Source organism: Staurois parvus, unplaced genomic scaffold (genome assembly GCF_062004578.1).
Source record: "Staurois parvus isolate SC_StPar_1 unplaced genomic scaffold, SC_StPar_1.0 ptg000634l, whole genome shotgun sequence".
Classification (NCBI taxonomy): domain Eukaryota; kingdom Metazoa; phylum Chordata; class Amphibia; order Anura; family Ranidae; genus Staurois; species Staurois parvus.
In genome coordinates, this window is record NW_028318430.1 from 2,765,707 (window position 1) to 2,780,102 (window position 14,396).

The 14,396-nt window shown below is 37.9% G+C and overlaps 1 protein-coding gene across 1 annotated transcript in view; it reads right to left on the reverse strand.

Annotated features, from left to right (window-relative positions):
• The window catches only part of GABRB3 (gamma-aminobutyric acid type A receptor subunit beta3), a 218,197-nt gene that overhangs the window by 22,259 nt on the left and 181,542 nt on the right, over positions 1-14,396 (reverse strand). The window lies entirely within an intron of this gene.

Below are 14,396 nucleotides of genomic sequence, written 5' to 3' on the forward strand. Positions count from 1 at the left end.
TAGTGCTGACAGTATAGAACACCAAGAATGAGTGAATGAGCATTTCATATCTATCTCAATATCTTATTGATTGTTTCAGTAAAATGTAATATTTAAGAATGTATGTGAACTGCAGAGACTATGTTATGAGGTACAAAATGTCAATGTATTACCATAGTTATTGTATCTGAGCAAAAGTATGCTCATTCCAGTATCCAGTAGACGTAAATTTGCAAAATTCATTTCTAAGTGTTAAAATATGTGCTAATACGTCCCAAACTCCCTGTATGGGAGTATAAAAGTGTTTCTTTTTATTGATAAACAAATAACAATGAAGGCACAATAAAAACACATCTTATAGTACAGCAAGGAAGGTTTAGAACTTTTTCCAGGCTTTATTGCTGTGTATCCATGAGTCTACCCCTCACTTCCTTTAAAGTTGACAGTTGTCAGGCAGTTCAGGAAAAGGAGAATTCTCTTAATTGCAGAGACAGAGTTTAAAGTCTGCCAGACAAATATCTTCAAAGGAGACACAGTCTGATGTTAGAAGTTATATCTATTGCACCATTTATCCAAAGCTCAGAAGAACATTTTGGCTGAAGTGTTACACATGAGGGGGATTAGTAATTTTAGCCAAACATTCACTCATTCACAGTCACCATGTCTATTGTCTTCACGTGTATTGGCTTCTTGGCCATATTTAAAACTTTATTCTTGTACAGTAAAAGATATACAAAAATGCAAAAGTGCAAACTTGCTGTTTATATAAAACCAAAGAAAAATGTGTAATATACAGTTGTGTTCAAAAGTATGCATACCCTTAGTTCTTAATATTTTGTATTGCCCCCTTTAGCATCAATGACAGAGTTCAGTCTTTTATAATAGTTGTCTATAAGATCTTGAATTCTTGCAGGTGGCATAGCTGCCCATTTGCCTTGGCAAAATGCCTCCAGGCCATGCAAACTCTTGGTCATCTTGCAAAACCGCACGTTTGAGATCTCCCCAGAGTGTCTTGATGATATTAAGGTCAAGAGACTGCGATGGCCACTCTAGAACCTTCACCTTTTTCATCTATAACCACTGGAGCATCAATTTAGCCTTGCACTTAGGGTCATTGTCATGCTGGAAAGTCCAACAGTGTCCTATGCACAGCTTTTATGCAGAAGAATGCAATTTGTTTGCCAGTATTTTCTGATAACATGTTGCATTCGTTTTGCCATCAATTTTTACAAGATTCCAGGTGCCTTTAGAGGTCACACCCTCCCAAAACATCAGTAAGCCACCACCATGCTTCACAGTGGGGATGGTATTCTTGTCGCTATAGGCTGTCTTGAGCCCTCTCCAAACATAGTGCTTATGGTTGTGACCATACAGCTCTATTTTGGTGTCGTCATTCCAGATTATAGTGTGCCAGTAACTGTGAGATGTGTCAAGGTGTTTTCAGGCATATTGTGACTGGGCTTTTTGTGGCATTGGCACAGTAAAGGCTTCTTTCTGGCAACTCGACCATGCAACTCATTTTTTTTCAATATCATCATACTGTACTCCTTGAAAAACCACACCCGTCTTTTTCAAAAGCAACCTGTATTTCCCCTGAGGCTACCTGTGGGTTTTTCTTTGTATCCCAAACAATTCTGGCAGTTGTGGTTGCAGTCTTTCTTGGTCTACCTGACCTTGGCTTGGTATCAAGGGATCCCTGAATGTCCCACTTCTTAATAAGTGATTTAACAGTACTGGCTGGCATATTCAAGGCTTTGAATATCTTTTTATATCCTTTTCCATCTTTATAAGGTTCCCTTACCTTGTTATGCAGACCTTTTGACAGTTATTTTCTGCTCCCCATGGCTCAGTATCTAGCCTGCTCAGGGCATCCATGTGAGAGCTAACAAGCTCACTGACTATATACACAGACACCTATTGAAAATTAAAAATGCACATATGCAGGAAATTAACCGTTAATTTCCATAATAACTTGTGTGTGTCACCTTGTGTGCCTGTACCGAACATTCCATGGTATGTAAACTTTTGATCAGGGCCATTTAGGTGATTTCTTTTATCATTATGGTTTAAAGAGGAGCTGAACAACTATTTTATAATAAATTGCTTGATATGATCACTTTCCTTAAATAAAAGATGGATTTCTGGCATGATCAGTCATATTTTTAATATTTGTGTCAACATTTTACAATTTCTCCCAGGGTATGCAAACTGTATTACAGATTGCCTCTCCTTAGATGTGGTGGCAGCATTAACTGTATATTTTCAAACTAACAACATTTTAAACAAGTACAGAAACTATCTTCTGATCTTGCTAGATATGCAGGGTCCTTGTCACTTCCTGTAAGCTCATTAGCATGCAAAAACAATGTTATCTTTCCTCTGTTAACCACTAAAACCCCATTTAATGGAGATGAACAGTGTAGACATACTCTCAGTCTAGCCTGGGTGGCAACCATAGCTTTCTCCAGAGATACAGTAGATTGTGTACGTGTAGCCACCTTAAGACAGGATCACTAGGTGAAAATAAAGGGGGAAAAGTTGGAAAAAAGAGAACTAATGCAGCCACTTCATCTAATGACATGTGCTGCAGTGTTAACAATAAATGAGTACAGCATTACTTGCAGCAGGTTGTGCTAAAACACAACATTAAAAATATTTTCTGCTCCCTGCTGCAGTTATGTACTGTGAAGAAATTAAAATCAATGGTAAACAAAATAAACAGCAAACTATGCTAGAACTGGCAGGCTCAGTTGACATAACTTCTCTTATAACTCAATAAGTTTGTATTCAAATTTGAAGTCAATATATAATTTATAAAGCAGAATTTAATTTGAATTAATACTTCATTTAAATGTATGCCAGGTAAATATTTAATAATGCAGCAACTGCTGTACATACAATAAGGTCTACTGCTGTCCATTCTAGTACCAGTGTCATCATTTACATGCAGCATTTTCAAAAATCATACATTATTAAAGTTTTTTGGTACCAGGAGACATTACTGCTGCATTATTAAAATATTGTTTAATTTCTCTCTTTGTTAAGTTGTTAGTGAGCACAGCTTAAAAACAAAAATGTCTCTCATACTTAAAATATGCATTAACATCTTATTAGAAAATAAATAAATTTTGATATAAATTCATGTATTGATTCAGTCCAATAATACTAAAAACATGCTTTTAATATAACAGGTTTACTTCAAAATGGTATTTCTGGCTTGTTTTATCACTTTTTAGTTGTATGTGTACCTGAAACCCGGTGAAAAATGTTCACAATTTGATTGCCCTTTTGTTGGAACGAAAGATATAATAGTATTGGCTGATGTTAATCAAGTCCAGAATAAAAAATAATTACTAAGGTGGAAGGTAGTTTTCTGAGCTGTCAAATTGAGGCATGCAACAAAGGTAAGCTATCCTGATTCCCCAAATGTGAATGGATTATATGCATGCAGACATTAATATTCATTACATCACATCCTACTTGCACACATGCATACTAGCATGCACCTGGAGGAGCTTTTACCCACTAATTTCAAAGTTCTCAAATTGTCCAGCTTGGTTATGTGCTCTGACATGTGCAGGCACTCCTGAGACACCTTTTGGTCCCTGGTGTATACTAGCCGGAAGGCTGTGGGATGGTTGTGGGTATTGGAACCGCACCTGTTCCCGCACCCCCAACCACCCACAGCTGAATCACTCTGCTCTTGCTAGACGTGCCGGTCTGCCATTCATTTTGAATTGCACCCTCACTCATCTCAGTCGGCAGCACGATCGTGGGTGTGGGAAAGACCACAAGGTTTTTCTGCAGATTAATTTTTTAAAAGGTGCATGCACCATTTTTTTGTTTTGAACGTGGGCTACGTGGCTCGCACTAGTGTGAACCTAGCCTAAAGCCATAACTGAAAGGCACCTCTGGTAAGCCTATGCAAAAGTTCCCTGTTGCTGTGTAGAAATGTTTGTGAATGTTCACATGTGCAGTTTGAAACTATTTATTCCATTCTAACATATGGACCAGGCAAACAGACAAAGATCAGTAATGTTTTTTGGTCAATTTTAATTATAATATTAAATTTACATATTTATAAACTGATGTTTTATACAATTGTTATAATTATTGTATAAAACCTTTATTTTACATATGAGTATTTATTACACAGTGTGTCTAATAAAATTATTATATAGGACTGCACTCTAGACCATTAAAATTTTCAAAAAGAACGAAAACAAGATAGCTGCCATTCTTAATGGTATACCCATCAAATTAGTAATTATCAAAAAAGTTAGAACAGGGCTACTCACTTTCAAACCCTCTCAAACATGTCTCACAAAAATACAAAAATAATGTGAAAGCAATGTAAGTATAATCTCCTATTAATAACAACCCTGTTTAAAGTGCAAATAAATATATGTGTAAACTTTCTCATATGCGCCTCTCATCGTACATACATATATATTGTAAAACAGTATTTCCATATATCAGAGTGTCCAGTGTAACCATATACATAGAGTGGTTATATAGTAATTATATAGTAATTATATAACATCCAGCGTGCTAACGCCACAGATATAATAACCACAATGTCCAGCATATATTCTTGTGTCCATCAACATATAAAAAACATGCACCAATCACAGTGTTTCTCCTGTGTGTAATACACGCACTTGATGACACCACCAATAAAGTGCTCTTCCACCACCAAATATATTGAATGAACTCACCAGAGCGATATGCTGGTCAAATGATAAACCAGCAAAAGTGCATGTTGCTCTGGGAGTAACGATCTGCAGCTCATAATTCTGTCTTCAGGGGCTTCTTGGAACAACACCACACTATCTCATAATCACTCGTAAAGAAAGAAGAAAAAAAGTGCTTCCATAGCGTAAAACCATTCAATATGTTTATTCATATAAAAGCAATAAAAACCACTCACATTGAGTTTTATCTCCACTGACACAAGTAATTACACATGGGATCATGAAACAAGGTTATCCCCAGCCATAATCCAAAGACCGTGGGAAAACACCACTGTGCATGGTGATGTAACCTCCTGGCCCCGCCCTACGCGTTTCATCATTTGACGTACTCTGGGAGGCCTCAGTGATTATAAGATAGTATGGTATTGCTTTGGATATAGTAGGGAGTGGTTAGGGTATAAGATTTTTTTAATCAGTGTTCCTACTGGGGAGTACCCTCCCCACTTCCTGTCAGCTCCCCCTGTCCCTGAACAGGTGTCACAGAGACAGGAAGGGAGGGAAGATTAAGTGAGTCAGAAATTTTAATCCCCCTCCTCCATAAAAAACTTAAAAACACATCTAGGATGGAGTTAGACTTTAAAAACATTGCCCCATTTTTTAGGTTAACATAACTGAGTACTGCAGAAAAAAAGCCTCATCAAATTTGAAATGCATGGTTTTACTGCTGAAAGGCAAGGGTTTTTTTAGAAGTTAATAAGGTAAGTACTGTTCAGAAGCATTTTTTGTTGTAGAATGTCCCATAACCCAATAACTTAAGATTTTAAATGAGCCGGCCTTTTAAGTGTAAGTGTAAGACTTCAAATCAATTCCCTGTATCCCTTAGAAGTATCCTAGGACGAGGCTGTACATGGTACTTGACTGCTGTCCAGATTCAGATAAAACAATGCCCCTTATTAGCACCATAGTTCTGTCTCTCTCATTTAACTGCAAATACCAAAGCATACAATGCCCAGTAAAGGTTTGGAATTTGACAGATGAATGACAGGGATATGGGACTTAGTATCCACAGCAGGTAGGCCTTAACACAACCTAGTCAGCAGTGAAGGGACCATGTACAGTCTTGCTCTAGGATCCAAAGACCCCTCTAGGGACACAGAGACTACTTTGACAAAAACACAGCCAAATGCCTGCACTTAAGCAATGTTGTTACTATAAAAAACATTTTAGGCTGGGGATCACATTCACTTACAGGTGATGTCTACAGAATGCATTGTTTCAACTGAGAACATGGCATCATTGATACAATTAATTGTGGAGGAAAGCAAATAAAGTCAGTACATGCAGCCCAAAATGTTATAGCCAAACTCCAGCAAAACCACCATAATATACCATACAGTATGTGTTTCATTGTTCTGAGTTGGCTTTGACATCTCCAGCATATAGCAGGTAGAAAATGGTAAAGTTAATGCAATATGCTAAGGCATCTGTACAAACATGAGATGATTTTACAGTTAGTTTGTTGAGCTACTGTATGTTTATGGGATAAAAGAAAGCTTTCCCCGGGTCTCAGTTTGGGGGAAAATGCCTAGTTTTACTGACCACTGTTTCATATATCTGGAAAGGGAGGAATGAAGGAGGGAAAACAGAAGATGGTTCTGAAAGAGAGATGGTTGAGATGAATGATTGGTTTTGTCAAAAAATGAGTTGAGAAAGGACTTTTATCTGTTTGTAATATTGACCACTGAAGAAGGTTTGGAGGGATAACTGGCATGGTTGCATGTATCAGTGGTAGAGACCCATTGCATAAGAGTTGTGTCAAGAGACAGTTTTTTTTCCCAGGTCAGAAAGTTAGATTGTATTAGGGTTAATGAGAATAAATTACTCACAAATCAAGAAAATAGGCCTGGAGATCAAATGGAACAAGCAATTCTTCTATGAGGACCCACTACTTGCAGAACTCACTGTAGAACCAATTGACCACTCTGGTAGGGAGATATGCGGTATGGTAAAGGGATACATTTGGATCATTTACACCTTCTTTCAGTTTTGTAACTGAAGTTAGTTGAACTGTAAGTTGAACTGTAAGTGTATAGTGAAGTCTAGGGTATTGGCGCCCTAAATTAAATTTGTGAATGATGTCTGTACTTTGTTGTCAAAAGAACGAGGGGTGTGGAGAATATTAATTTGAAATATACAGGAATATATAGGATTATACAATATCCATTTTGAGGATGTTTATTCTGCCAAGCCAGGAGTAAAGTTTCTGATCATTGGTTTTCAGATCTAACAGGGTATTTTGTAGAAGGGACAAGACATTTTAAGGACTGCAAGAACGTCTTAAAAGAGAAGTTATAGTGGAGGATAGTGTCCTACTGGGGAGAGAGAAAACATTTATAATTTAAAGTAACTGACTTTAAAGTTGCAAAAACATTTGAATTTGTTTATGATGGCTAGCATGGTAATATAGGGTTGGAAACATAAAAGAAGAGATTATCTGCAAATAATATTAATTTGATTTGACTACCAGATATTGAGTGCCTTTGTCTAAGGGTTATATAAGTCTGGGTGATAGTAAACTGTTAACCCAGTCTCTGTCTTGCTTGAGAATATATTGAGGGATGATTAGTTTACCCTATCTAAAGTTTTTTCTGTGTTCTCTGTGGCACATAGGTGTTTCTGAGATTTGAATGTAGTGGATTATCAGGACAGTTTTCTGGCTATTGTTCTGGACCTCACAACTAATACAAATCCCAATTGATGAAGGTGGAATATCTGTGTGAGGTGAGGTTGCAGTTGATTAGCTATCACTTTTGTATAGAGTTGGAGATCAACCTCTATAACAGAAGACAAATGATAGTTTAAACGGATAAAATGATTCTCATTTTGTTTCAATATCGGGAAATATGGGTCTCAAAAGTTTAATAATGGGAAGGAAAGGAAGTTTTCTTGGTTACAGAGTTGCAGAGTTGAAGAATTTAAGTAACACATTTGTATGAAATTATAATGTAAATTATATTTCAATTATATGTAAAATATATGTATACATTTATAAGTAAATCAATCTAGGCTGGGGCTTTTACCTGCCAGGTTTAATTGATCTGTGGCCATAGGTTCTCTACTGGCAACAAAGGAAGTCTAAGAGGTTGCTTATATTCTGAGAATTGCTACTTCTGACACATAGTCAGCACCCGAATGATCAAAATTTCTTTCTTCTAAGAAAGATAGTGGCCTTCGGAGATTGTATAAAGAAGAATAAAAACCATTACATGATTTAATGCAGTGCTAGGTATTTCCCATATTTCTGGAATGCTTGTAAAATCTCACATGTCAGCTTTCTTTATAGTTTCTACGGGCTTGGCCATAGAAGTTAAGAAGGTGGGACCTAGTAGCAGAAATCGCAGCAGGGGTTTCAGGTGAATGGGATTGTTGAGTTTCAAGATTTTGCTTAGCATTTTCTCTCTCTCCTTTTAGTTCCCTCTATGAAGATGCCTCTGAGCATTGCTTTAAATTATTCACACTGTAGTGGAGAAGACATGAGCATTTTCTTTGTAAATGTGTGATTTTGTCTGTTAAGTTGTGGTGGCAAGATGGCTCAAAAAACAGCGAGTAACTGAGGCACCATTTGCACTTGTACCACAAGGCTTGGGGTACCACAAGGATGAGCATAATGAGAGAATAGTCCAGCCATATTAAAGATTGTCTAAGGGGATCCATTTGAGGGTATGATGGCTGGTAAAAAATAGCCTATTCAACTATATCAGAGCAGAATGTATAGATAGATATTAACCTACAAGTGCAGGATCTGACAAACATCGACAATCAGTTTGAGAGAATGTTTTCCAGGGAATTCAATTTACAATAGAAGATGGTGGGGGTTTTCTTGTTTGGAAGTGTACAGATGGAATTTTGGAACTTATGTTAACTTATCTTTCAGCAGAATTGTGCTTTCTGAAAATTTACTGAGAAGTTGGAGAAATTGCGTAGATGAAGTAGTCTGCTGGTGGTTGGGTAAGTAAATGTTAGCTGCAGTGTTGGTTCTACTGAATTCTAAAGTATCAGTTTAAGGAAGACATACCTCCATTGTCGGTCAGTGTTTTGCTACAAAAGGTGGATAGGAAGATGTTTATGAATAGCTATACACATGCCTTCTGTCTTTTTGTTCTGTGTTTGTACTGTAAATCATCACGAAAAGTACATATTATGGCTTGTGGGGGTGTGCACTGCTCAAAGTGGGTCTCTTGTAAAAGGATCAATCCTTTAGCTTTATGCATAGATTATAAGATTTGGAGGGTTAGTGTGGTTTAACCTCCCTGGCGGTATGATTATTTCAGATTTTTGGTGCTGAAAGCGGTACCATTTTTTTGCATGGAAATATGTATTTTTTTTATTGTAGGCTGTAATTTTTAGGAAAAACTCACTGAAATCTGTCCGAACAAGAGTCTAGTAAACATCCCGGGTATGATAAAATTTGAAACACAAAATCATAAATTATAATTTAATAAATAATCATAAAAATAATATAAAAATAATAAAAGATTTAATTCAATAATATAATCAAACCAAAAACACTGAAATGTGAAATATAGCGCCAAGTTCGCACATTGCTGAGCTCAGTCGCAAAATCGTTTTCAGTGTCTGATGACGAATTTCCCCCACGAATCATTATCACTCAATTCTGCAAGTGGTTCTGATTTACTATCGCTGTTCTCTAGCTGGTCTAAATCGCTTTTGACCTAAAGGGACACTTTTTGGACGCCATGGACATTGCTCAGTTTCCAGGCAGAAAGAACAGACAAAATGCAGGCAGGGCGCAGGACAAAGCACTAGGGACAATATGTATGTGAAATTGGTTGAGACAGCAATGTTTTACTATGTAAAATGTAAAAAAAAAAAAATGACATCTTTTAAAACTTTTAAATTTCCCGCCGCCGCCGCCGGCGGCGCCCGTACGTCCCGACGTCACAGGGACAGGACACAGAAGCCGGATGCCGGCATCGGCCGGAGGAGATGGCCGGGGACGCTGCAGGGGACACATCGTGGGAGCGCAGGGTAAGGTAAGTGAAGAACACATGCCAGAGCAGTGCCGCATGGTATTCCCGAGTGTAGCTCGGGGTTACCGCTTTTGGTACTGAAATGTTACCCCGAGCTACACTCGGGAATACCGCCAGGGAGGTTAAGGATGGGAAAACTGTGATTGGGGTGTTTGTGGTAGAGGGTGAGGAGTAAAAGGGGTGGAAGAGGGGAGGTGGGAACAGTGGACTGGATAACTTACGGGGGGGGTACGTGGAAGGATCCCAATGTGTAAAGGGCAAAGAAGTATAACATTGTGGGAGTCAACAGAGGAACTCTTACTGAAAAAATACCCCTTTATGCAGATGACACCCTTCTGTACTTGGGTGACACCTCCAAATCCCTAGATAATGTTATGTCTCTAATAGATCGTTTTGGTGTTTTCTCAGGATTTAAAATCAACTGGCATAAATTGGTCCTAATGCCCTTAGACCCTGTAGATCTTTCCCTTCCAGTTTGCGTGCAGCAGATACAAATAGTTACCTCATTGAAGTATCTGGGAGTGGTGGTCACAACTAATCTGAGACAATACTTAAACCTTAATCTTTTACCCCTGCTCCAAAAACATAAATCAAAGTGTAACAACTTGTGTAAACTCCCCCTAACTGTCATGGGGAGGGTAAATTTAATTAAAATGGTATGGGCCCCACAACTCTATGTATTTCACAGTTCTCCTGTATGGATTCCTAAGAAATGGTTTTACTGCATAGAAACTCAGTTCAGAACCCTCATCTGGAAAAAACAGATGGCTAGGATTAAGCTATCCACTTTACAGTATGGCAAGGATTCAGGGGGCTTAGCGGTTCCTGACCCCAGGATATATTTCTTGGCAGCTCACCTTCAGCACCTAGTAGGGTAATTACACTAAATATGCAGAATTAGCTAAACTAGAGGGTTTCCAAAATTGGAGGGAGAAGGGATTGAAATTTGTGGCTCAGCTGTATTCTGGGGGAACATTAAAGTCCTTTGCACAGCTTCAAAATGAATTTGCACATATCCACAAACAGTACCTTCAAATACATCAAGCCCAATCTCTCCTCTCTAACCTCACACTGACGGAATCCACTCTGTTTAAAATATAACTCAGGCGACACACAAAAAGGGCACGTTTTCTTGTATTTATTCACAATTATTGGCTACTTTACAAGATCCTGCCAATTTGCATAGTAGAACACAATGGGCCTAAGATATCAGGGAGATTGCTGGTGACATCTGGGATGCTGCCCTGGAATCTGTACCAGTGATTTCTCTCTCTGCCTCTCTCAAATTATCACAATTATTTATTCTCCACCGTGCTTATAGGACTCCTATAAAACTGCAACAGTGGGGCAGGAGAGACTCTCCCAATTGCCCAAGATGTAAGGTACACAGGGGTGACTTTATCCATATGATCTGGCATTGCCCAAAATTGAACAGATACTGGAAAGAGGTCTTACAGACAATTTCCCTAGCATCACAATACATCATTCCTCAGGACCCTCTAACTTGCCTACTAGGTGCTTTAGATCAGGAAGCACTACAACCAAGAGTCTACTATGGTTTCTAGACTACTATATCTGGCCAGGAAATGAATTGCTAGACAATGGCTCTCTTCTATCCCACCAATCAGAAAGCAATGGATAGACTATGTTAAGTCACTACTCACATACCAACATCGTAATGCCCATTGGAAATTTCAGACTGTCTGGCAAGGCTGGCTAGATATACCTGGGCTTGTCCCATCTCAATTTATAATGGACAGGCTGTTACAAGTGTGATACCCTACCTCTATGTAGACACCGATACATATCCCTCTGTTTGTGCCCCAGGTGACCTGTTTATTGTTTTTAATGTTATGTTTTGTTATTGTTGTTATGGCTCCCTATATTCCAATGCTGTATATGTTTATTGACTGCTGTTTTCAAATGTCTATAGATCTGCACATCCATCGGTTAGCACTGTATAATATGTTGATTTATTTTATTCTATATCCTGTATGCATTGGTCCAATTTTTCTTTTTGGACAGTAAAAGCTCTTTGGATTAAAAAAAAAAACACAAGATTTCCCTTGACCAAATTCTTCATAATGCCTTAAAAAATAGCTCACTTGTTCACAGTCATAAAAATGCCTGTTTCAGCATTCTGTCAAAAATCTTTTTTTTAAACTCCATGATGAAAGTCAATGGATGATTCGTACCTTTTTCAGAGATAACTTACATAGAAGAAACAAACTGCTCCAAACCATGAATAAAATGTCTTAAATTCTTTACTGATAGTAATCAGTATTGTAAAAATGGCAAGATCATTTTTTTTTATTTGAATTCATTGTGAAAATGCCTGGCACCCTTTTCTTTCCCTTTGGGTCTGTAATATTTTTTTTAACTGAACTAAATGTAACCCATTAACATTTCTACTTGAAAATCATGGCTTCTGGGATTTTATTTTTAAAACTATGTTTCCATGAGTAGACAGAAAACAGAATAAAAAGTGTAACACTCATTTGATATTTAGTTTTGAAATGCTCTGAACGGTGGTAAAAAAATCATAAAAATCATAAAAATTAGATAATGTATGCAAAGTCAATTAATTAGCTAATATCCAGGTGCAAGTCTAAGTGGCTTTATTAACACTTTGACATATGCATTCTCTCTAAGGACAGAGTTGAAAAGGGATCTCTGAAACTTTTCATATTTTAAGTGTGTGCTGATATTTATTTGCGTATGGTTTATTATAAGGACACCTGTGTGCATTGGGATAGGTCATAGTCAATAGTCCTTACAAAACATTTGCTTTTCTTAAATTGCTTGCACTGTATGCTTAAGTGAGGTATCTGGTATATTGAAAAAAAATTTACTTTTTCCTGCATGACCAATTTGAATGCATGGGATGTGCATGATTACACTGATCCACAGCATAAAGATGACTATGGGATGGTCTACCTATATCTTCCAATGTACATAGGAGGTGCTGATTAAATCCTGCCGCTAATTTGCCTAACCTTATCAGTTCATTGCATGAAGACACCCATTTTTAGACACATTAGAATGAATGACACTTTAAGTATATGACTAACCATCAAGGAGTTCTAACCCATATCAGATGGTTGCATCCTGACCTCTAATCCATAATAATGAAATATAAGAGGTTGTTATATTTTTGCTCATATTATATAGTACTTTATAGGCAATTTCTGTTAAATAGGAGGGAGTCAGTTTATATTTGGTTTCTTTAAAGTACTTGGCCAAGTTTATTTTTAACTGTGTGTATGTAATATGTTATTTTGATTGTTGAGTAAAAGAATATTTTGTGGTTTAATAAAAGAAAGAAAATAAAGCTGCTAGAATGGCCCAGCCAATCACCTAACTTGAATCCAATAGAAAATCTATGGAAAGAACTAAAGATCAGAGTTCATAGAGGCCCACGGAACCTCAAGATTTGAAGAATGTTTGTGTAGAAGAATGGGCCAAAATCACACCTGAGCAATGCATGCAACTAGTTTCTCCATACAGGAGGCATCTTGAAGCTGTCATTATCAACAAATGATTTTGTATGAAGTATTAAATAAATTTAATTTAACGTGTTCAATACTTTTTCCCTGTGCCATTCTATTTTATTACATGTAACTTAATTTCTGAACATATTTGTTTTGGTTTCTTTGTATGTATGAATTGCATGGGTTGTTACCAACATGTGGTGAAAATTTCATGTCAATAGCACCTTTAGAAGTATATTTACCTATAAAAATGGTGACGGGTTCAATACTTATTTTACACACTGTTACATTTATAAATATATATATATAGTCTTCTATTCTCTACACAAGGATATAACATGTCCATTGATTACCACTGCTGATTTGATCATTGCTGCAGTTCTGCATAGTATAGTATAAGCCTCACAGATATTAAATAAATTACCAGAGTTTCACTGTGCATTTGGGCCCTTTCACACTGCTCCACTGAAAAAATGGAGTAAAAATGTATATGCGTTTTTGATACATATTTGGTATGGTTTCTGGTTGTATGACTCCCAACATGCACCTGCGAAATATGTGACTCAAAAAGCACACCACAAATGCAACTGCATTGCATTTTTTCGTTGTTCACTGATTTCAAGGGGAGGTGCCTTTTTGGTGTGCTTTTTAACTGCCTCCCTCCCACCATATAAGGTAATGACAGGTGCAAGGCGGTTCTCTCATTCTGGGAGGTTGTCATATGACGTCCTCCCAATGTAACCACGCATGCGCTGCTCTGGGGGCGCGCAGCATGGCGATCAGTATCCCTCGAAACCCAGTGGATCACCGATCAATGGAAAGAGCCGAAGATGTCGGCTTGGTCATGTGATCAGCTGTGTCCAATCACAGCTGATCACATGTAAATAGCATTATCTGCATTTCTCTCCTCACGAGCTGTCACGCTGACAGCTCAAGAGGAGAGGAGAGTCAGTAAATGGCATCCCTCAGAGGGGACATGTACACTGGTCATCAGGGCACTGATGATCAGTGTACCCTGATGATCAGTGTAGCCCCAGCAGTGCCACCTGTTAGTGTCTATCAATGCCAGCTGTCAGTGCCCATCAATGCCACCTGCCAGTGCCCACCCGTGCCACATCAATGCCACATATCAGTGCCTACCAGTGCACATCAATGCCACATATCAGTGCCCATCTGAGCTG